This window comes from Diabrotica virgifera, chromosome 8 (genome assembly GCF_917563875.1).
Source record: "Diabrotica virgifera virgifera chromosome 8, PGI_DIABVI_V3a".
Lineage (NCBI taxonomy): Eukaryota > Metazoa > Arthropoda > Insecta > Coleoptera > Chrysomelidae > Diabrotica > Diabrotica virgifera.
The window spans coordinates 33,672,307-33,697,133 of record NC_065450.1 but is presented as its reverse complement, the minus strand read 5'-3'; the positions used below and the strand labels follow the sequence as shown (position 1 = coordinate 33,697,133).

The window sequence follows — 24,827 nt, the reverse complement described above, 5'->3', positions numbered from 1 at the left end:
CAATATGTAATTATATCCTTCTAATCGAAAATTCGTTTTTTTTAAATATTCTTTTTAATACATTTAAATTTTTAATATTATTTTGAAAATTATTTGTTTTATCTTTTTTTTTAAGAATGAAATTCCATATTTGTTTGAATGGATTCTACTTGTTTTTCATTTAAATATCCGCCATTTTGGATCCGCCATTTTGAAATTTAAATTTTTAATCTTTAATTCAGATTCAACAACCTGTTAAAAAGACAATAAATGTTTTAGAAAAATGTTCTTTTTTATGTTCTTTTATGAAAAGCCGCATTTTGGATCCGCCATTTTATAGTTTATAATGTTAACATTTAAGTTAGGTTTATCAAATCACTCAAAAATAAATATATGTAGAAATAAATACATTTTGTAAAGAAATTATGATTTGACAACTATTTTTTAAGTTATCCGCCATTTTGGATCTGCCATTTTATAATTTAAATTATCAAAATTTGATTCAGGTTCAGCAACCTCTCAAAAATATCCACATATATGCAAACAAACACGTTTTATAAAAAAAATTCGGATTTTACAACTACTTTTTAAGGATTTTTAGGAAAAAATCCGCCATTTTGAATTTGCAAATTGTAATGTCAGATTCCGGTTCAGCATAATCAAAACTAAAATAAAAACATTTTTTATCAAAATAAAATGTTGAATTCACCCATATTCTTAACATTATTTATACAAAACAATTGTTATTGTTTAAACAATTAATAAACAATTAGCGGAGAAATTTGTGAGTAGAACTTTTTACTTTAACATATTTATAAACTAACAAAAAAAGTTTTAGAAAAATATAACCTTGTTTGATTTTTTCCGAAACATTGTATCTTTTCGTTCTAATTGCACTCCCCTATTATATTATTTGATATTTCTCTTTGTCGACGTTTTAATTGGTAAACTGATGAAGCGCGCCTCACCCCACTCCATTGGAATCCTCTTTTATACAGTACTAATAACAATCTATGTTATAACATCTAAATACAGCACAAAGTAATAAATGTATTTACTTAGTTAAACATTTTTTTATAGAAAAACATACAATTAGATCAAAAAGGCAGGAATATTACGAAGTTTACATAAGAAGCTAGGTACGTACGTATCTATTAAAATTTAAATTATATATTTATGTAGCCGAGTTAAAATAGTTTTACGATTTAGCGAAATCATTACGAAAACGATTAATAGCTCTAAAATAATGCTTTGATTATAGGTATGGTAAAAAACATGAGTCCATCTATTAATAGAGCTTATTACTATTTTTGCGCAGAATTTAATAATTATTAAAAGTGAGGTAAATACAGCTAAATGATATAGTCTAAGAGCTAGTGAACCCTCCGAGTAACGGTCTCCTGTAAGGCTAGAAATTTGTATAGTGATAATTCATAGCACACCAAGGCGAAAAATCATGACCTGGCAGGCATCAGCCCTGCACGTGTATCTACCAGGTGAGTCTAAAAGTGCATAGTTTGGAGGGTAAAATAAAGTTTCTCCTGTAAAATCTTTAAATTTAAGTATGTGTTTGAATTTAGAAGAAATGTGTACAATGACAGGCGATTCTGAACAGCATAAGACCTTGCCAGTTTAGGGGAAAGATTAGGGTTTTTTCCTAAAATTATTTATTTTGCATCGAACAGGGTTTTTTAGGTCATTATTTTTTCATACAGAATTACCCTTTAAAGTTTGTCGCAATTATTTTGAAACACCCTGTATTGATAAAGAACATGGCTGGTTGTTAAAAGTCCCTAACTTTTTTATTATCCAACATAAGCGAATGAATAAAAAAAATAATGTTAAGAAAACCTGGGGCTATGTCTGGGTTTTAATTTCAATATTTTATAAAGGCTAGGATATTCCACAGGGTGTTGTGAAAATTGAGAAAAAAACCCAGTTTGATTGGTACACCCGGTATACAATGAAAATTTACCAATCTAGCAACAACATTCTTACAGCGACATTGATAAAGAATAAGGCTACAACATATTAAAACAAATACCTAAATCGGACAACAGGTTTAGGAGATAAGAGACATCAAAAATGACTAATTTTTTTGGGATGCTCGTTTTTCGTGCCGGTAAGTGTATTTAAATCGTCTATAAAACTTCATTCAAATTGACTTAATAGATTTTGCATTATAAATTGCAATTTAAATTTAAAAAAAAAAAGGTGAAATGTCAAAATATAGTCAAAAGTTTCTATAACCATCCTCATATACTGAAAAAATCGACGTTTATCTTTTTTTAGGTCTTTTGAGAACGATTTCCAGAGTGGAAAGTGAAACGACAAATATATTAGTTAATAAAAAATGTATGTAAATATAAGAGCGAGATCAACTCTGGAAAATTATGAAAATCTTAGAAGAGAAGGAAAGAGAATTGAGGAAGAAAAAGGAAAGAGCAGTACGAATACGCTCTAAACGAAATTGTTAACTACCACAATGGAAAAGACGGACCAGATTTTTACAGTGAGGCAGATCTTTGAAAAAACCTTCGAGTTCGCCTTCCACACCCACCACATATTCGTGGACTTCAACAAAGCCGCATACGACTCAGTTAATACAGGTAAACTTCTATTTGCTATGGTAAAATTTGAAATACCGCTTCATGTTGTCCAATTAACTGAACTTTAACCAATTAACACTCACATGAGCAGAGAGCATAGTAAAAACCCAAAACGATTTCTCAAGACCCTTTCATTGCAAAAATGGACTAAGACAGGGTCTAAGACGATGGACTATCGTGTTTCTTATTTAACCTGGCATTAGAAAAAATAATGTGAGAGTCCCAGACTAATACGAATGGTACTATCTTTAACAAATCAGTACAAATTGTCGGATACGCAGATGATATAGACACCATAAGTAGGTCCACAGAATCTCTGACTGAAGCATGTCGGTGGTTAAGAGCATTTGCACATAGAATGGAACTAAATATGAATGTTCAAAAGACCAAATATACACTGTATTATGTGTTGCACTAGGTTTAGCAACCCGACACCTACAAGAATAATTCTAGGGTGCTCGGTAAAAGAAGTATAAGTCAATTTAGTCAACTTTTCAGGAGAAGCAAAAAACGAAAAATAATTTTGTTCAGAAGCTAATTAATTGTCATATCTCCTAAATCGTAGTATACAGAATTGTTATATTTACATATTTTACTTTGTAAACATCAATCTTGAAGATGGTATATCTTTTTTTTTAATAAATGGAAATTACAAAAAAAAATGTGACATATTATTTGGACCACACGTACCAGATGACTTATACTATTTTGTTCAGCCCAAAAAAGCTTTTGTGCATTAAAAAATAAATAAATAAAAACATATTTATGCAATATTTATAAAAAAAACAATATAAAAACATAGCAATAATGTTAACGGAGGAAAGTATTACTCTGCGTCAGATGAATCTTCATCATCTGGAATAACATCAGCAGCATCAGTTGTCTTTAAATTTTTATAAAAGCCGTGAAATACTGGACTTATCAGAGGAAGAAGATCCGAAATATCCTTTTTCTTCTGCACTGATATAGCAAGAGTGCTGTTATACAAATTGCTGGGTACCAAAGCCGTGAAATACTGGACTTATCAGAGGAATAAGATCCGAAGTATCATTTTTCTTCTGCACTGATATAGCAAGAGTGCTGTTATACAAATTGCTGGGTACCAACCTAGCATTATTTTGTCCTCTACGTAGTATACTTAGCGTCAGAAATTCCTCTTTTTCATCAAGTGATGTTTTATAAAAAATCATTCCCTTTTCTATAACGAAACCATTTCACATCAAACCAGTTGAAAGGATTTCCTCTTGTATCTTTTTTACGCATGAGACAGTTACTTTTCAAAAGATCTGAAAGATTTAAGAAATCACCATGGTAAAGTTCTACAACATTGAATTTCTTCTTTTTTCCTGTAGTTCTCACAAGCTGATACCAGTCGTGTGGATGGCTTATTGGAACACTTAACCGTTTCTTTGCTTTTCGATCAATCCATGATCAATATCACACTCCATATGACTGTGCCCACTCCCCATGAATTTATGGTCAATAACTTCTAAATTAGTGTTATTTTGCATTGCTACTAAAAACATCATAGCAGCATGTGAATTTTTGTTCTGACCACCGCATGTGTCCGAATACAGGGTCACTTTGGAAACATGTGGTGGTAGTGATATTAATTCTCTATAAATACATGTAGCTATATTGTTACCTCTCCGGCCTCATTCACCTTCGTGCCACATGTAACATGCCACACTTCCTTCTCCATTCTCATGAATAGTTAGGTTGTATGTCCATAACTGTCTTTTGTAAAAGGCAACAGAGGAATTTACATATGGAGTTGCGAGACACTGCTGCAAGTCAAAAGTGAGGCATCTAAAAGTACTATCACATTTTGCTTTTTCTGTGTCGTTGCTCTTCATAACATATGCATTGTCTGCAGCAGTGTGATGAATACTTATCTCATCTTTTATTTTAGTTTTATCATCTTCGCTTTCAGTAACTTTGAGTTTATTACTCAGCACATCACATTTATGGCACGTATCTACTTTAGGTTTTTTAAATGAAATGTTCATTTTATGGAACTCTCTTTCATAGATAGGTCTAGAGACAGATGATTCATTTTCTTCACAGTATAATTTGTACATTATCTGAAGATTAAGATGGCATGGCAAATACAGCTACTACTTTCTCGTCGAGTATAATGAGATTCATATAGGGGAAACGAGTTTATGTGGGACTTCACTGCATTAATTTTTCCTTCATTATGCTTGTTAGCAGAAGGATCACGACCCACGCTGGTCATCAGTTATTCTCCCTGAAGTATTTGAATCCCTATTTGTAAGAGCCAGTGTAATAAATTTGTCTCGTCAAATGTGTTCATAAAACATTTTTTACAAACTTGAATTCTAGCGCCATTCACCTTTAAATGAAAAACATGAGTCACTTTGCGAACTTTTTCTTTATCCGGATCTAAGGTCCTTTTTCTAGTGGTTTTAGGTGGTTTGGAGTCTATAAGGCTAACAATATATGCAACACGTTTGTTACGATCACCCATAGACCAATATTAGTCGAACAGTTTTTTTTGTACATCTTCTGAAATTTCGTTAATGCATTTATTTCTACAGGCTTCAAGTTTTTTCAGGCAGCGTGCTCTTTTTACCTTATTTTTTGCTGTTACATAAGCTTTTCCAAAGTTTCGATTTCTTTTACGTTCCGCTCTTTTTTTTCGTGAATAAACTCCTTCAGTGTTGGAATTAATACTGGTATTACCTGATTTTGATCTCCTCTCTGGTATTTTCAGACCTGGACTGTGGAACAGCTTCTATTTTTTCTTCAACTGCACTGCTAGAGTCACTACTCTGCGGCATATAGTTTTCATCCTCGTCACTAGAATTATCTGAAGAAATATTGCTATTGATCACATTTGATACAGATGTTAACCCATCAGTTATGGTATTAAAATTCTCAACATGCATATTCATTATTTTCTTAGTTCGTGATGACATTTTTATACCTACATATATCTCTGCAACCAACTTAATTGAAGTAATCTCTCTGTGTTGAATTTTTTTCTGCACACCGGAATGAAATTTGAACCACCAAATTTTTGCTACATGCAAACACAGTGGTCCAGAAAATAAACCACTTACTAATCTATTTTTATCAAATTACACCTAAGTGGGAAGTTTGTATTACTTATTCTCGCTGTCCCTATTAAAAATAAGTGTTAGGTATCTTTAATTGGTAAAATTCCCACGGTTTAATTATCAGCCAAACGCGAATAGTTATCAGTTGTTTCTTGAAAATCTCGTACAGGAAAGAGTAATATTTGCTTAGTAAGCTTGACACACGTATCTGAAAGCGATCGCCTAAGTATAAGTCAACCGCCTTACTTGGATATTATTCACTATCAATGGTCAAAACAGTACATGTCGACATTTACTATTAGAGCCAAGAATAGTTCACCAAGTCGTAGTGTATAAACAGTATAAGTTGACATAAACTGTTTTTACCAACTTAAAAGTTCATTTAAGTAGTTTTACTAAAAAGACCAATTAATTTTATTTAATTTATATTAGCATATTGACTTGTTCTATCGATACCAAGGTAAAGATATAGTCCTTATAGTCTTATTCTGCAAAAATAAGATTTTGACCATTTTTGACTTATACTCTTCTTACCGAGCACCCTAGAATTATTGATGACCTAGAACTGGAAGGTGTCGACACCTTCATATACTTAGGCTCGCTGCTAACTAAAGATAACAATGTCAGTGAAAAAATTAAAAGAAGAATAGTGCTCGCCAATAAGTGTTACTATGGCTTAAGAAGGCAGATGACCTCAAAACTACCTAGAAAAATAAAATTGACTGTCTATAAAACACTAATAAGACCAGTGCTAAAATATTCAGAAACTTGGTCACTTGCACAGAATTACCAAGAGCTGCTCAAACGTTTCGAGCGAAAAATCCTAAGAAGAATACATAGACAGAGGAATAAAAGAACAAGGTTTGTGGCGCAGGCGTTACAACTTAGAGTTGTATAGAAGTTTTGGAGAACCTGACGTTGTAAAATTCATTAAGATAGCACGCCTTAGATGGATAGGGAATGTAATCAGGCGAGAGGAAGATGTCATAGTCAGAAAAGTTTTTGACCGAAGAGGGCCGATAGGACAACGAGCATGAGGAAGACCGAGACTTAGGTACCAAGACAACTTAAAGAATGACTTAAAATCTATTGGAAGTAGAGCATGGAGAAGAGTTGCCAGAGACACGGACGAATTTAGGAATGTTCTGAAGAAGACTTTGGCTCATAAAGAACTGTGACGTCACTAATGATAAGGGTATTGTTTGTTTTATTTCCATAACGCATAATAATACTTTGGAAGTAAATTAACGATGCGTAACACATAAAAATACCTGATAATTTAAGTTTTGAACGGTAATTGATTAATGCCTGGTTGCACAAACAGATCTTACTTAGCTAAGCTCTACTTATAGATAGGACCTCCTTGAGTATCACTTACGTTGCACCATAATTTTCGATTCTTACCTTATTATCAATCATATCTATTACTATATTATGATGTTTTTATTGTAATATATTATAATTATATTATATTAATTCTTATGATATTCTCGACTTAAGCTTAAGATCTGTTGGTGCAACCGGGCATAAATAAATTCTAAATGTTGTTCTGAAGCTATTTCCTTGTGGCATTTTTATAATCAACTATTTATAATGGGAAATAAGCCACAATTTTACAAAAAAAAGATTTTTATAAAATACCTTGTGAATGCGAACAATTTTATTTAGCTGAAACATCAGGACTATTAAACGTTAGAATAAGTGAACATCAGTCTTATATTAAAAATAGAGAATTCAATAGATCTCAAATATGTCAACACGCATGGGATAATGAACATAGAGTTCAATGGAGAGATTCAAGTATAGTCCTGAAAGAATCAGATAGTAAAAAGAGAAAAATCAAAGAAGCGGCTCTAATTATGCTAAATGAAACCAATTGTGTCGCAAATTCCTCGGTAGAATGAAGTAGGATGTGGTTACCCATACTGAAAGAGGAAGTCAATAGAAAGAAAATACCACGATTAGTAAGTCCATAACATATCGAGTTAGTAAAAATTTTATATTTTAGTACTACTTATTGTATATCTATGTATTATTAATATTATTTATAATTTAAACATATTAAAGTCAGAATTTGGTATTAATTTTTGAAGTTATACTTCTTTACGCGCGATATGAGGGTGAATTTTTATATGTTAAAACCTACGATCCCGACGCATGCGCATTATAACTTTGTTCTGATTGGATGTTCAAATGACATGTCAAAAATTATTCAATATGTCGGCTGTGGCAAAGCTGGGGTTTGATTATTTATGGTTGTTGCGTTTTGAAATTTGTGTGAAAAGAAACAACAAACAAAAGTTAGTTAATAGTTATACTGCCTCTTTAAATAGTTTTCATATATATTTTTGGACTTTTGGACTATTTTGGACAAGGATTCATTCTAATTTGGTAAGTAGCTTTTATTATAATCATATTGTAAATTATACATTTGGATTAGGTTGGAATAAATTTATTTTCTCAAGAATGGGGATTTTAGAGAGAAATCCGAAATTAGGTCCGATTTTTATTTTTAAATTATGATTTTTTGGCGTAGATTTATTTATCTAGTAGGTATGTACTGCTTTAATTTACATGCTTAATTTGATTACCAACAAAAGTTCTACCAATCTTCATCTAATATATTGTTTTCTTACTGTTTTGTTATATTTTAATATTTTCTTCCACAAAAATCAAACTACATAATTTGATTTAAATTCAGAATAACTGTCAAACAGTAAAACGTTCAGTTGACCTATTTTTCCACATGACAAATAATGAGTAATTGGATGAGTGAGTCTAGGCTTCGATTACGAATCAAAGCGTCCCCAAATTCGCGGGTTCGAATCCCGATGCAAGTTTTTATTTTTTTATTTTTTTATGCATTTTATGATTGTAAGTATATTATATATTTTTTTTTTCAGAAAATGCGTATTTAAAATTTTTGCCAACAATTATTATCGTTCAGAAATCATTTTTTCTTTGTGGCATTTTTCAATGCGTTTGTGTGCGTTTTATTCTTTTATTTTTTTAAATTTTTGGTATTGTCTTAATAAAAATTTTTGGAAAGTAATAAGTATTAAGATTAGTTTAATATTTAAATAAAATATAAATAAACTGTTTAAAGTACATTATATCAATTTCGTTAAAATCACATAATATGTAATAGAAGTATAACTTCTTACGTGCGTACAAAGTACACACACATTCTTTTTTTTGAAAGTAAATTAAATGTAAGACCAAATACTGACGATGTCGGGATAGTATCACGAGGTTTTTTCCTGGTTTTCCCTCGTGATTTACTATGGAATCTCTAACGCGAGAATTTTACTGTCATCGTTGCATTTGGTTGTCTTTTTAAAGACAGATCACATGCTATGAAAAGTCGTCCCAGGAACGCAACTCATAAATATTGACGATATCATTCTAAAGTCTTCTACTTTAAAATGTATAATATACGTCTGAATTGCCAATATAAATGAGTCAGATTAAATAAATTATTAGAAGAATTTTTTTACTTAGCAACAACATTTTTGTTAATTTTAGTTGTATTTTGTATTTTGACAACGAAACCCGATTTGGGCTTCGAAACGTTAATAAAATCTTTTTTTGGTAAAATTGTGGCTTATTTCCCATTATAAATAGTTGATTATAAATTCTAAATATAGAAAACACTCGTGGAAAATTATAAACTTTTTAATTTCTCTGAACGTTTAGCCAACGCAAGTTTGAGTGTCCAAATTAAAATCGATTTGTGTATTTTTTTCGTTACTCACACATCGTTACTTTTTTACACTATTAAAAAATTTAATCATTTCTCAAAATATTTATCAGTCTCAAGACCTCCTGGAACTTTGAAGGTTGGTTTCGCTAGTCTGTTTATTTTTCCACCAACAGACGGGGGCTGCCTTCGTAGATATGAGATATCGCAGATGTAATTATTACGTGTAAGCTCCTAAGTACACGTAAGGGGGCTAGTTTATGTACTAATAGGTATTTCCGATCTATAAATAGATCGTTTGTTTACAAAACTTTGTCAATTTAAAAAAAAAGTTATAAGAAAGTGAATGTGATTTATTTTAAGGCAAATTTTGCTACAAAAATGGTATCTTCTTTTAATAGTCGATAAAAATAAGCTCAGAAAATTATACAGTTAAGTTAATTATACAGGGTGTCCCAAAAGTAGCGGAAAAGAAGAATATTTCGCAAAATGAACATCGGATCGAAAAACTGAAAAATACGTGTTCAATATTTCTCAAAAATCTATCGAATGACACTAAACACGACCCCCACTCCACCCCCTAGAGGTGGGTTGAGGGATAACTTTCAAATCTTACAGGGAAACCCCCACTTTTTATTGCAGATTTGGATAAGTCAGCAAGCATGTTTAGGCTGTTTACGTTTATTTTATTGTAAGTAAACTGAAATTGTAAATTACTGTAATAACTATTGATTTGAAATATTATTATTCATATAAACGTATATTATTATTCCTTACGTAAAAATAAGCTATTCGTGACATTTTTTCGAATTGTGGATAGATGGTGCTATAAACGCTAAAAACGATTTATCGTAATACCATAGGTAAATTATGGAAACAGTCTAATATCTCGAGAAATACACTTCCAAATGAAAAACTTAAAAACACGTGTTAATATTATTTTTCTACAACCGTGTTAAAAATGCAATTTTTAGCACTTCATACGAGCGTTAAAAATGCTACTTTAAGGCACTAGTGCTTTAAAATTTTTATGGCACTGCAATTCGTATTGACCTTATAGGCAATTTTGATGTAATGTCAAAAAAATATAAAATGGAATGTCAGTCAAGTTCAAGTAAAAGTTTTTGTAGATATTGTCCTGTAATTACGTTTGTAGAAAAAATATTGTATGATATGCGTGTTAAAAAGTACATTTTTAAGGCACTCATGCCTTACTTTAAAACTTTCACATGCGTGCCTTAAGGTTATACAGTAGGGATCAACAGGTAGCAAAAACGCGTTCCAAGATTGCAGCTGTAATTTTGAATATTTTTTCGAGATATTTGGCACACGTATTCGTAATATAATAAAGAATGGCGGTACAGAGCCCAATTTGAAAAATATATTAATATGTGGAAATTACTCTGTAATTAAATACAATATTAAAAAACGAGCCTGTACCGCCATTAAGAAGAACAAAAAAATACACTTTCTTCAAATAAACTTTTTTATCCGATGCCTAGATTTTGTGTCATTTTGGAACTACTAAAATTTTTCATTTCATTAGTAGTTCCAAAATGACAAAATCTAGGCATCGGATAAAAAAGTTTATTTGAAGAAAGTGTATTTTTTTGTTCTTCTGGATGGCGGTACAGGCTCGTTTTTTAAATATTGTATTTAATTACAGAGTAATTTCCACATATTAATATATTTTTCAAATTGGGCTCTGTACCGCCATTCTTTATTATATTACGAATACGTGTGCCAAATATCTCGAAAAAATCTTCAAAATTACAGCCGCAATCTTGGAACGCATTTTCGCTACCTGTTGATCGCTACTGTTTCCTCTTAAACGTGTACTTTTAACACTTAATATCATAAATAACTACAGTCGGAAAAATGAAAGAATACCCATGAACGAACATATAAAACACGCTGTATTTTCCTGTCACCGTGTCACAAAGAAAATTGACCAGCGCAAGTTCATGTAATAATAATTATAACATGTATTTATTGGCGCTGGTCAATTTTTTGTGTGACACAATGACAGGAAAATACAGCGTGCTTTATATGTTCGTTCATGGGTATTCTTTCATTTTTCCTACTGTATTAAAAACATATCGAATGACACCTGACACCATACACGACCCCCCACTCCACACCCGATGGGGGGTAACTTTAAAATCTTAAATAGGAACCCCCGTTTTTTATTGCAGATTTGCATTCCTCGTGAAAAAATAAGTAACATTTATTCGAAACACTTTTTCGTGTTTTACCCTATCTCTTAACGTTATGCCCAACAATGACCTTTCCATTCTACGTTGCGTCACTTGTAGTTTTCGTGCAGATGTCCTTGTTATATGTAAGAACAGGCAGGACACGTTGATTAAAAGCTCTTCTTTTTAAGCTGATAGGTATATCACCTTTAAAATATCACGCAGTCTTCCATACGCTGCCCATCCCAGAGTTAAGGCTGATTCACATAATAGCTCAGGTCACGCTCCGCTCACGGTCAGCTCAAGCCACGATCAAAATATTCTCTCGGAGAAACCACGCGGTCAAAAAAAAGGGATGGAACTTGACCGTCGTGTTTAGTGCGGACAGCATGATTAAGATGCGTGTAAGAATAGTTGACCGAACCTTGAGCTGAGCGTGAGCGAACCGTGACCTGAGCTATAATGTGAATCAGCCTTTATTCTTCTTAGCAGCTCAGCAGTTTGATTGTCTCTGCTAATTTTTACCGTATGTCCAAGGTATATGTAGTTGTCAACAAGTTCAATTTCGACGTCTTCTACCTTTAAAGTTAAAGGATGGCTCGGAATTAAATTCGTCATCATTTTTGTCTTTTGGTAATTAATATTTAGACCTACTTTACGTACTGCATCGCCAACTTTTACCTCGCAGTATAGTTTCACCTTCATTGACTGTACTAGTATAATGTAAAGTTACGTTTATGCAAAAACGTATAAAGCAAATTAAAGCTTCATGCGATATTATGCTCTAGAGATTAATATGTATAACGTTTTTATGACCGATAATTATTGTGTTTGTTCTCTTTTTTCTGCTATAATTTTAATTATTTCAATTTCGTAGGCGTTAAGGTCATTACTGGTATACTGGAGACGATGGTCTGTCTTCTTGATTTTAATGATTAACTAACTTATTAACGGAAAATACAACGCCGTAAATATTATGAACATATGGCAAATTACAATATTTGCGTATTTTAGTTTTTTAGAAGTAATGTAACAACTAACACGCACTAACATATACAATCCATGTTAGAACGGGCCTACAACAGGGAGATGCCCTATCCTGTATTCTATTCAACATCACATTAGAGAAAATAATTAGAGAGTCAAAAGTCAACACCAGAGGAACAATAATAACAAAAAGTGTACAAATATTGGCATTTGCAGATGATGTTGATATCGTAGCTAGAAGCAAAAGAGAAATGATAGAAGCATTTAATGCGATAGAAAGAGCGGCACAAAACAGTGGCCTAAATATTAATGAAATAAAAACCAAATACATGAAGGCCAGCAAATCGACAGGCCACAGAAACCTACAGAATCTGACAATAGGAGACTATAACACCGAAAGCGTAAAAAATTTTACATATATCTAGGTTCACTAGTTACCGCAGATAACAATGTCAGCGAAGAAGTTAAGAGAAGAATACATATTGCTAATAAAACATATAATGGACTAAATAAACATCTAAGATCTGACAACATCACGAGAAAAACCAAATGCAAAATATACAAAACCCTGATAAAAGCGGTCCTTATATATGGATCAGAGACATGGACACTGTCGAAAAACGATGAGAACTTATTAGGAACGTTTGAACGAAAAATCCTCAGACACATATAACTATAAGGGGCTGAAAGAAAATGACGTATGGCGCGGAAGATATAATTTTGAACTATACGCAGCATACAACGAACCCGACGTCATATACAACATCCATCAAGATCGGACGTCTGCGCTGGATGGGCCATGTTGAACGGATGCTGGAGACCGAAACACCAAAACATATAATGAGGCAAACACCAGTAGGGAGAAGACCCAAACTTAGATGCATGGAACAAGTGGAACAAGATCTGAAAACACTTGAGATTACCCACTGGAAGAACAAAGCAAGAAAACAGAACAGAATGGCGGAAAATCCTAGAACAAGCCAGGACCCAAAAAGGGTTGTCGAGCTGATGATGATGATGATGATGATGAGAAGTAACGTAATGTCATTTGTTATCATTATCTAGCTAGTTAGCGTCAGTAGTCGATCGCCAGGTAAAATAAATGCATTATTTTATATGAGAGAATTCACGAATATGAAGAGTAGGATACTATGCTCTATAGGCTAGGATACCATGCGATGGTCTCCGTAGTGAACGTAACCTTACAATTAGCACGAGCTCTGGAAGTTTAGGCAACGTGATCAGAACTTTTCGATCTGCAGTCTGAAAGCAAGAATACAATCCAGAGCTATGTATTGTCTCCACAAAGGAAAAAAATTAACCCCTGGCAGCTTCACGTACAGTACTCCCAGATGTCTCACATAGCCAACATAGACCAGTTGTAACAGAAGTTGACATCAAAATACCAATAATACCATCTTTCCCTCGACCTAGGTGGAACTTTAAAAAAGCAGACTGAACGACTTTTACTGAGAGATTGGACAAATGTCTGGGATGGATACCTCCAACATGAGAAAACTACATGAAACTTGACGCTGTTATCACTAAAGCGAAGAAAACTCTACCCAGATGACAAGACGACAAAAATGGATGGAGAATGTGAAAAACGAGATTTTAGTATATCAAGTAGAAAAGCATGGTACTTACTTAGAAAACTCGGTAGTAGCAGATATCCAACTAGAGACAAAGTACCAATAGTTCCCAACAGAGCAACCTCCCACATTGTAGCAATCTCAAGAGCACATAAAGACCATGACCACACCACAAAAGTAAAACAAGAACTATAAAAACTGAAGTCTGCATGCCCACCTAACATCAGAATACTCTGATGAGTTCACTCCATATCAGCAATATCAGAAAGACACCCGGTTCCGATAAAATCCATCCAGAATTTTTATTTCACTTGTAGTTTCAAAATAAATAAAAAAATTGGTCTCTAAGTGCTTTGGTTACAGAGCTATGTGACATAATGTTAACATTGTCGTTAAATGGGACTTCGGGTGCCAACTTAAATATTGTTCATCAGGTTCTTCAGAGTAGTTAAGAATCTTGTATATATTTAAATGGAAGTTTTGTTTAAAATAATTGTAATTAGTGACAACCCTTTTATAAGAGTTTAGTACCAACCACATGTCTAGAAAAAGTGAAACATATAAATGAACCATCTGCGAGTGTAATACACAGCACTTTTAAAAACTAGGTTATTAAAAAAATAATGACTATACTTTCTTACCCATAAATTGTTATATATTGGAAATACACTATTAAAACTGATATAAAATGTTTGCCGAATTCCTTTCGAATATCACAGCAGTCGTACCACAAACTCAATGTCAAACCAAACTCGTTTTTATTCCATTCGACAAACAGGGACTGACAATCACTTATTAAAACATCATTCACATTTTAAACTGACAACAAATAACAAATCAGAATAATTTCCATGTTATTCGTTAAACTAATTATTTCATAGGTGCACCAAGGCTGTACCGGACATCATTTTGACGAAAAAAGGAATACGAGTGAATTGCTATGAGCTTCCGATTGATTAATTGACGGTATTGTTGCGTCGTGCTCACCGTTTTCTAAAATAACATACTACATATTTTACCTACAGACGATTTGTTGTACAAAGAGGTAGGTTGTAGTGACGGTATTTACACGCGACAAAAATTAGTATGCGTTAAATTACAAGATTCCTTTAGAACTGAACGTAGGAGGAATTCCCAAATTGGTTGACCCTGTTGATCAGTATAGGAAAGTTGTGTATAATTTAATTCGATCAATAAATTTACTATTGCAATGATTTTTTTGTTCTAATATAGATCGATACTAACATGGATATAGTCTGTTCGCTAAACTCAGACGCAACTTTCTAGATATTTTAGTCGGTAATTTTGCCAATTTTAGTAAAATTGACAAAAAATAATTACTAAATAGTTAATAATCACTAAATAGTTAGTAATTTCGCCAATTTTTACAAAATTGGCAAAAAACAAAAAAAATATCGACTAAAATATGTAGCCAGTTGCGTCTGAGTTTAGCGAACAGACTATACCATACATATAGACGGCGAGGCAGCGCCGAAAAATCTCTCTGAATTTACTAAAGCTAGTGTTTTCACAGTCGATAATGGCCGGGATACACGAGGCTAGTTTTTCAAGCTAGGATAGCAAGCTAACGCTTTTAAACTAGCAAGCTAGTATTACTAGCTTCATGTATACAGAACTAGCTTAGCTTTTAGGCTAGTAAGCTAGTGAGAAAGACAGTAAGACAGTGTCTTAAGCTAGGATAGTTTAATAGCATGGAGTTCTATTTTGTTAAGCTACTTGCTTCCTCCTCTACTGGTTTTACTATCCTGGCTTGTGTACTACCCTCGTCTGACCGGTAAAGCTAGTGTTTTCGAACTGCAAGTGCGTATTGTCAACCTGTTTTAGTTTTTTAAACAGATAACCCCGTGCCTCTAAAACTAATATGTCAAAATTAAGTGCCGAGATTAATTTAAATTGTGTACAAATGTATTGCAAGGATAAGTGTATTCGCGATTCAGCGTGGTCAAAACGCACTTTTTCGATAAATCTTCTGTTAATTCATCCAATGCAATTTGACACAGTTTCCAAAGTATCTGTTCACTCGAACATTATTTTTTTTTTACAAATATTTACCATTTTTAGTGGATTTGTTGCTCTATTGATCTCGCAATAGTACTAGCTACTGGCTGAAAATTTCCTAGCCACATGTAAACCGTTCTAGCATGCGCCAAGCTAGGACAGTAACTCAGGCTAGGATACCGGGGTATCTAGCTTCATATCCTAGCTTGAAAAACTAGCCTCGTGTATCCCGGCCATTACCGTGATTGTGTAGAGAAACATACTGCGGTCGGTCAAGCGAAACGTAGAACAGGTGGTACTGATAGCTTGCCAAAAGTCGCTTACCTGAGGTAATTAAATCCATTTACTAAGGCTGAAAATCAGTACACACATTCTAAATTGAATATAAATCAAAGTTATTATAGTCGGTCAGCTGTATGACGGGACAGAGCCGGTCGGTCGGCCCCACTGAATGTACAGGGTTATTCACTATATTTTGACCCCCTTGTAAACTGCTTTATTTTTACAGAATTAGAAAAAATGTAAAATACAAAAGTTATTCGATTTTTTAATAATGATTTTTTGACATATATATCATACTAGTGACGTCATCCATCTGGACGTGATGACGTAATCGACTATTTTTTTAAATGAGAATAGGGGTCGTGTGCTAGCTCATTTGAAAGGTTATTCAATTCTCTATGCAGTAATATAAACATTAAGATCATTATTTATAAAGGGTGTCCAAAAAATTTTTTTGAATTATTAATTAAACAATTAATTTAATTTAAAAAAATTTTGGACACCCTGTATAAACAATCATGTTAATGTTTATATTACTGAATAGGGAATTGAAAACCCTTTCAAATGAGCTAGCACACGACCCCTATTCTCATTTAAAAAAACAGTCGATTACGTCATCAGGCCCAGATGGATGACGTCACTAGTACGATATATGTCAAAAAATCATAATTAAAAAATCGAATAACTTTTGTATTTTACCTTTTTTTCTAATTCTGTAAATAAAGCAGTTTACAAGGGGATCAAAATATAGTGAATAACCCTGTACATTCATTGGGACCCACCGACCGGCTCTGTCCCGTCATACAGCTGACCGACTATAATAACTTTTATTTATATTCAATTTAGAATATGTGTACTGATTTTCAGCCTTAGTAAATGGATTTAATTACATCCGCAGGTAAGCAACTTTGACAAGCTGTCAGTACCACATGTTCTACGTTTCGCTTGACCGACCGCAGTATGTTTCTCTACACAATCACAGTAATTAACTGTGAAATAACGAGCTTTAGTAAATTCAGAGAAATTTTTCAGCGCTGCCTCTTGGACTAATAGTGGAACAGTCAAATTTTTTTTTTTTTTTAACAATCAGAATACATAAAATCTATAAGATTAATCAGCATTTTTTCTTTAGCCTAATTTTTCTAAAACTGTTTGTAATCTAGTTATAACGTGGTCCGTCTAGCTTTTTTTTATGAAATGCCTACTTCTTTGTTGTGGCTACACAGCACAGCACTAACTCTGTTTTTCACTACTGCTCACGTCCTTGTTGTGGCTACAATGCGCAATACATACATATACATATTAACTTGCCTTGCTCATCTTCTCACCTTACACAAACTCGAACGATTTAGTCCTTTTGAGCCTTCGCATCTGGGGTTGGTTGACAAAAAGCTGAAGTACTTCATGGTTGGGATACTTATGGAGCCTCTCTTCATGTCTCCTGGCGACTTTCTTAACTTCATTTAGAATAGATTCGACTTTAAGGTCTCTATGTAAATCGTCATTCCGACCATACCAAGGAGCACCTATAATCTTTCTTAGTATTCGGTTCTGGAGCGTTTCTAAATTTCTATAATTGCTTTCTATTTTGGTACAGCACCTTAATTATAGGCCATACGTCCACACCGGTTTCAATACCTGTTTATAAAGCAGTACTTTGTTCTGGATGGAAAGATGAGAGTCCTATCAGCCGGTACATATTTTTGAAATACTTCTTTAGGCGCGATTGAGAGTGAATTTTTATTATTCTGGGCGCATGCGCACAGAGACAGTATAGAGTTCGTTGCTAATCTTTCAATTTATGTATGAATCAGCGCAAATGAGTTATTAAAAGAATAAATTAGTGTTTTTAGTAAATATAAAATTTATTATAATTTTTGTGTCTTTAGATTTGTCTTCCTCGGGAGTAAGATAATAAGTATCTATTATAACATCTTTATACTTCACTTGATCTATATTTGTCACCGCGATTTGTAAGTATGTTCGAGATGTCACGTAAACAGAGCAATGATGGCTTCGTTGGTAGAGCATTCGACCACAGATCAAGAGGTCTCGGGTTCGAATCCGGACGATTCATATTCTTTTTTTTTTTTAATTTTTGATATTGTTTTAATAAAAAATTTTTGAAAGTGGTAGGTAAGTGTTAAAATTAATTTAATATTTAAATAAAATACAAATAAACGGTTTAGTATATTTATTTCGTTGAAATTATAATAGTAGAAGTATAACTTCTTACGTGCGTACAAAGTACACACAAATTCTTTTTTGTACTTTATTTAAAACTGTTCAGTTTTCTTTTTAACATGTTCCTTCCATTTGAGTTTGACGTTCAGATTTAACCTCAGGTATTTCGCTGTTTTCTTATTAGGAACAATGCTGTTATTTAAGATAATTGGGAGATAATTGATTTTCTTGTTAATGAAGTTAATATGAACTCATTTCTGTTCGTTAAACTTTATTCGCCATTCTTTGACCAGTGTTCTATGTCATTAATTGCATTTTGTAGGTTTACCGTAGATTCTTCTATAGCTGCTCCTATTGTCAGGACTGCTGTATCATCAGCAAATATGGGTAGTAGAATGTTTTCCCTGTCCGGAAAGTCAGATGTATACAAAAAGTATAGTACTGGTCCAAGAACGATACCTTGTGGAAACCCTACGTTTATTGGCTTTCACTCAGGCGGCTACTCTATCAAGTAGAGTAGGTCGACTGAAAAGTATGCCAATGTACTCAACCGTTTACTCTACTAATGAAAACAAGGCTTTAAGCATTAGTAGTAGTATCATAATAGTAAATTATATTTAGTTTAGCATTAATCTGGAAATAAACTTTCCAGTAAATAAATAAAATCCAATAAGGATTTAACTATTGATGCTTTTTTCTTATTTTGTTTTATATAAAATGTCAATGAAACAATGAAGAAAAATGATGAACTTTAATACAAATTGCGGTATTAATAATTTGAGTATGTACTACGAAAACTGTTATGTGATTTTTATGTTTTTATTAAAATATTAACTGCTAATGGTTGTTATAGCCAGGGAGGTAGTGTCAAATTTGACCGGAGCATTTTAGCATGGCTGGCTTCTTATTATTTAGGTAGGTGTTCCAAAGCTTATTAACAAATGATGTGTCAGCTGGTCCAAAACCGGGGATTTTAGTCAAGAAAAGGTAAAACATGAAAGTTGATGGACCAACGCTACAGCTTAAATGTCAAATATTTATATACATTACTCAGAACATTTAATGGACTTGCTTACCTGGCGCCTACCTTTCACTCAGGAGATCGGGGTTCAAATCCTGGCGCGGAAAATTCTTTTTGTTTTTTAAATTGACATTTTATTTTGAAAAATATTTATTTTTATAATATCACGTTTTTATTATTTACACGAGACAATATAAAAAAATCTGTATGTCTTTTAGAGAATTATGCATAGAACTTATGAAATAGCATAATATATACATTTGATCATAAATATTATGATTCACCTTAATAAGCAAAATTACTGTACATGAACCCCTGAAGTTTCCTGAGTTAGTACGACCAATCTAAGTGAAAAAGAGGGTTGGCCTCCCCACCCCACCCCCCTCCTGACATTTTTTTATCTTTTTAGACAAACTGTTTTTCGCATAATTTTATGTGATGTAAAACCAAAAAATACATACAACCCTAATTTTTCACTTTTCTATCACCAACCCCCATTTTTAATAGCAATCTAATTATTTCCCTGTTCTCTATAATATATAAAAATGAATTTTTGTCTGTATGTCCCTTATAGAATCGTAAACTATACATTTAATCATATAATGACCTCAAGCAAAGTTTTTGTACTTACATGAACCCAGGAAGGAGTTAATACGACCAACCTAAGTAATCATTATTTTGTGATGTCTGCGTAAATAAATTATTTACGCAGACACCACAAAACAATAAGTATGTATTGTTTATTAGAAAAAAGTAGACGCAATATTTTTGAGTATTTTTTGGCTTTCTGGTAATTTTTAGGTATTTAACTTTTAAACATTATTTGGTTCTAAGGCGGTACGAAGTTTGCCTGGTCAGCTAGGTAATACTAAATAAATATTCTTGGACTAGTTTGGCAAAGACTAAAAAGTATAAATCATTAATTTATGGATTTTAGATTGTAAGAAAAAAGCGTCCACATGGAACAAGTGGAAGAAGGTCTGAAAACACTTGAGATTACCAATTGGAGGAACAAAGCAAGGAACAGAACAGAATGGCGGAAAATCTTAGAACAAGCCAGGAGCCAAAAAAGATTGTCGAGCTACTGATGATGATGATGAAGAAAAAATGATACGGGATTTCCGTATTTTTCTGTCACGTTCACTTGGCCAGCTAACATTTTTTGCCATGTACCTACATAATGCAGCTGACGATTTTTTCTTCATCATCATCATCAGTAGCTCGACAACCCTTTTTGGCTCCTGGCTTGTTCTAAGATTTTCCGCCATTCTGTTCTGTTCCTTGCTTTGTTCCTCCAATTAGTAATCTCAAGTGTTTTCAGACCTTCTTTCACTTGTTCCATGTGGACGCTTTTTTCTTACAATCTAAAATTCATAAATGAATGATTTATACTTTTTAGTCTTTGCCAAACTAGTCCAAGAATATTTTTTTAGTATTACCTAGCTGACCAGGCAAACTTCGTACCGCCTTAGAACCAAATAATGTTTAAAAGTTAAATACCTAAAAATTACCAGAAAGCCAAAAAATACTCAAAAATATTGCGTCTACTTTTTTCTAATAAACAATACATACTTATTGTTTTGTGGTGTCTGCGTAAATAATTTATTTACGCAGACATCACAAAATAATGATTACTTAGGTTGGTCGTATTAACTCCTTCCTGGGTTCATGTAAGTACAAAAACTTTGCTTGAGGTCATTATATGATTAAATGCATAGTTTACGATTCTATAAGGGACATACAGACAAAAATTCATTTTTATATATTATAGAGAACAGGGAAATAATTAGATTGCTATTAAAAATGGGGTTGGTGATAGAAAAGTGAAAAATTAGGGTTGTATGTATTTTTTGGTTTTACATCACATAAAATTATGCAAAAAACAGTTTGTCTAAAAAGATAAAAAAAATGTCAGGAGGGGGTGGGGTGGGGAGGCCAACCCCCTTTTTCACTTAGATTGGTCGTACTAACTCAGGAAGCTTCAGGGGTTCATGTACAGTAACTTTGCTTATTAAGGTGAATCATAATATTTATGATCAAATGTAGGTATATATTTATGCTATTTCGTAAGTTCTATGCATAATTCTATAAAAGACATACAGATTTTTTTATATTGTCTCGTATAAATAATAAAAACGTGGTATTAGAAAAATAAATATTTTTCAAAATAAAATGTCAATTTAAAAAACAAAAAGAATTTGCCGCGCCAGGATTTGAACCCCGATCTCCTGAGTGAAAGGTAGGCGCCAGGTAAGCAAGTCCATTAAATGTTCTGAGTAATGTATATAAATATTTGACATTTAAGCTGTAGCGTTGGTCCATCAACTTTCATGTTTTACCTTTTCTTGACTAAAATCCCCGGTTTTGGACCAGCTGACACATCATTTGTTAATAAGCTTTGGAGCACCTACCTAAATAATAAGAAACCAGCCATGCTAAAATGCTCCGGTCAAATTTGACACTACCTCCCTGGCTATTACATGTTAGTATAAAGATTATTATTTTTTAATGTTCATTGTCATTTACTTTGTTATATAATTACATCTCGATGCACTCCTACTAAATTAATTACTTTTTATTATTATTGCGGTTATATTCAAGTGGTCTAGGTGGTTCAGTGGTGAGTGTATACTATACACCTTTGGTGTCTTATGAGGGTTCGATACTCACTACAAAATCAATAAGTACATATTAGCAACATCACTGTTTCACAAGCCTTTACATTTAGCCGTTTGGAGTAGACATTAAACTGTAGGTCTTAGACTACTTTGCTCTCTTCCATAAAACTGATGTAATAATACCCACATACAACGAAAACAACATAATCAGCAACAATATCCTGAAATCTATTTTGAACTGCTACAGTGATGCAACAGTTATATACACAGATGCATCTAAATCAGGAGAAGGGTCTGGCTGTGCGTATTTTTTACCCTCAGGAGGTTTCGAATTCAAGTACAAACTTCCCAATGAGTTTTCAATTTTCTCTGCGGAATCATTGGCCATACTCGAAGCGTTGAAATATATTAAAAACTCTTATACTAAAAAAACGTTAATTCTTTCAGACTGCCTATCAGTTTTACAGAATATCAAAAATACTTTTTTGCCCAAAACATTTAGTAATCCTTACATATTTTTAATAAAGGATATGTTAAAGCAGTTAGAAGACTCTGGCTTCAATATAAAATTTATTTGGGTTAAGGCACATATTGGACTCAAAGATAATGAGTATGTAGACTACTTAGCCAAATCCAGTATAACATCAGGCACTTTATTGTCATATTCTTTATGTGTATCAGATGTTATTACTATTTTTAAAAGAAACCAACTATCGATATGGAAAGATCAATGGAATCTTTACTGCTTAACAAACCCCACAAGATACACCACTTTACAACCAGTGATTCCACAAAATACATGGTTTAAGAGTTTTAAAGCTCCACGTAAATATATAACAACTATAAATCGATTACGTTTTGGGCATGCTTGCTATCCAAGTCATTTATATAAAATAAATGTGATTGAAGACAATAATTGCAAACATTGCGGAAAGCAGGGTGATCTTGATCATATCTTTTTTGAATGTACTAAGTTTCAACAGCATTCAAACTCTCTCTATAAAAATTTAATTCAACTTGATATGCATGCACCATTCAATATACAGTCTTTGCTGGCTACAGGCTCACAACAAATATACAATATCATTATAGATTTCTTGTCAGATACACGCACAGTCCTATAAGATTTGTACGCGGGCATGAGATTTTTTATGATTTAAGTTCAGATTTGCATCTTTTTTTTTTCATAAATGTTTTATCACTTTATCAGAGTTCCATTATTGTTTTTATTGTATTATTATTGTATTGTATTATTTATTGTGTTACTATGTTGTTTCTGTTTATTTTGTATTAGGATTAGGATTGTATTTTGTTTATTGCAACTGGCTGAATGACTAATGTCTATGCCATTAAATTAAAAAAAAAAAAAAAAAAAAAAAAAAAAAAACTGTAGGTCTTGTATACTTACAGAAATACCACAGATATACGTAAGATATGACTAGACTCATATGCCCAATTGGTTGCATTCTCAATTTCAATAGTATATTCCAAGATCTCTAAAGGTACGTATCCATACGTTGGTGCTCCGTGTAGCTGCTCAAATGGATACGACATGCGCTCCCCTACATATAAACCGCAAACCGGTTGAATCGAAGAGGGTGAGCGCCGAGAGTGGGCAACAACGTATCCACTATGTATATGTGGAGCTGCTACACGGAGCACCGAGCACCATCGTATGGATACGTACCTTAAGAGCTAAAATACACGGACGTATTTTGAGCAACAATCTGTTTTAACGCACACGAGCGGCTAGTTGTCGCTGAATAACACAACTGCTAGTCGTAATTGCCGACGACACGGCGTCTTTATTGTCATAACAAACCGCTACGAAAATTATTTAGCTCCAAAATGGATTTTGAACAAGAAACAATGCTCTGATTGTTATTGAGAAGAAAAAATAGTTTAAAAAAGTCTAAATCAAAACTGAGCGCAGGTACTTCAGGGTGTGGAATGGGACGTTTCATCAACGCCGGTTCATCGCCGCCAGTTCATCGACAGTCCATTTCATCGCCGTCCGTTTCATCGCCGTCCGTTTCATCGCCAGTTAAGCGCTGCTGGTTTCCTCGAAAGCGGTGCCGACAACCTGCGATCGTAACACTGCGATGAATGACATCATAAAAAACTGTACCATGCAAAATAATAGCGTTGGTTTCCAAGGATGCGTTGGAAACCACCGCTTGCTGAGCTTGCACATTCCATTGCCGCAGTGAAGAACCTTGAATTTTTCACCGTAATCTGACGTAATTCATCGCAGTGCTACGGTCGCTGTTTGTCGGTGCCGCTTTCGAGGAAACCAGCGCTTTAGTCAGTTGATTTTGTATTATGGGAGATGACACGACACGACGTTAAATTCAGTTCAAAACTTATGACAATTAAAAAGATAAAAAATATTATTATATTAATTTACTGTTCTATTTCTACTTCCCCTAAATTTGATATTAAATAGTATTAAATTTGTAGTGTTAAATGACCTTTGTAAAAATATATACATATGTTCAAATTTATGTAGTGTCAGGTTACGTTAGGTTAGGTAATTTCCTAGAATTCCTAATTAATAT

At 33.1% G+C, this 24,827-nt stretch overlaps 1 protein-coding gene across 9 annotated transcripts in view; it reads right to left on the bottom strand.

Annotated features, from left to right (window-relative positions):
- LOC114336519 (TLD domain-containing protein 2) overlaps positions 1-24,827 on the bottom strand; it is a 911,210-nt gene that overhangs the window by 163,158 nt on the left and 723,225 nt on the right. Inside the window, exon 1 of one of the 9 annotated variants that reach the window (XM_050659410.1) lies at positions 14,787-14,947. The exons of the other annotated variants lie outside the window; for them this stretch is intronic. The gene's annotated coding sequence lies outside the window, so the exon portion shown is untranslated. Of the gene's footprint in view, positions 1-14,786; positions 14,948-24,827 lie in introns of those variants that run through there. 9 annotated transcript variants of the gene reach the window in all.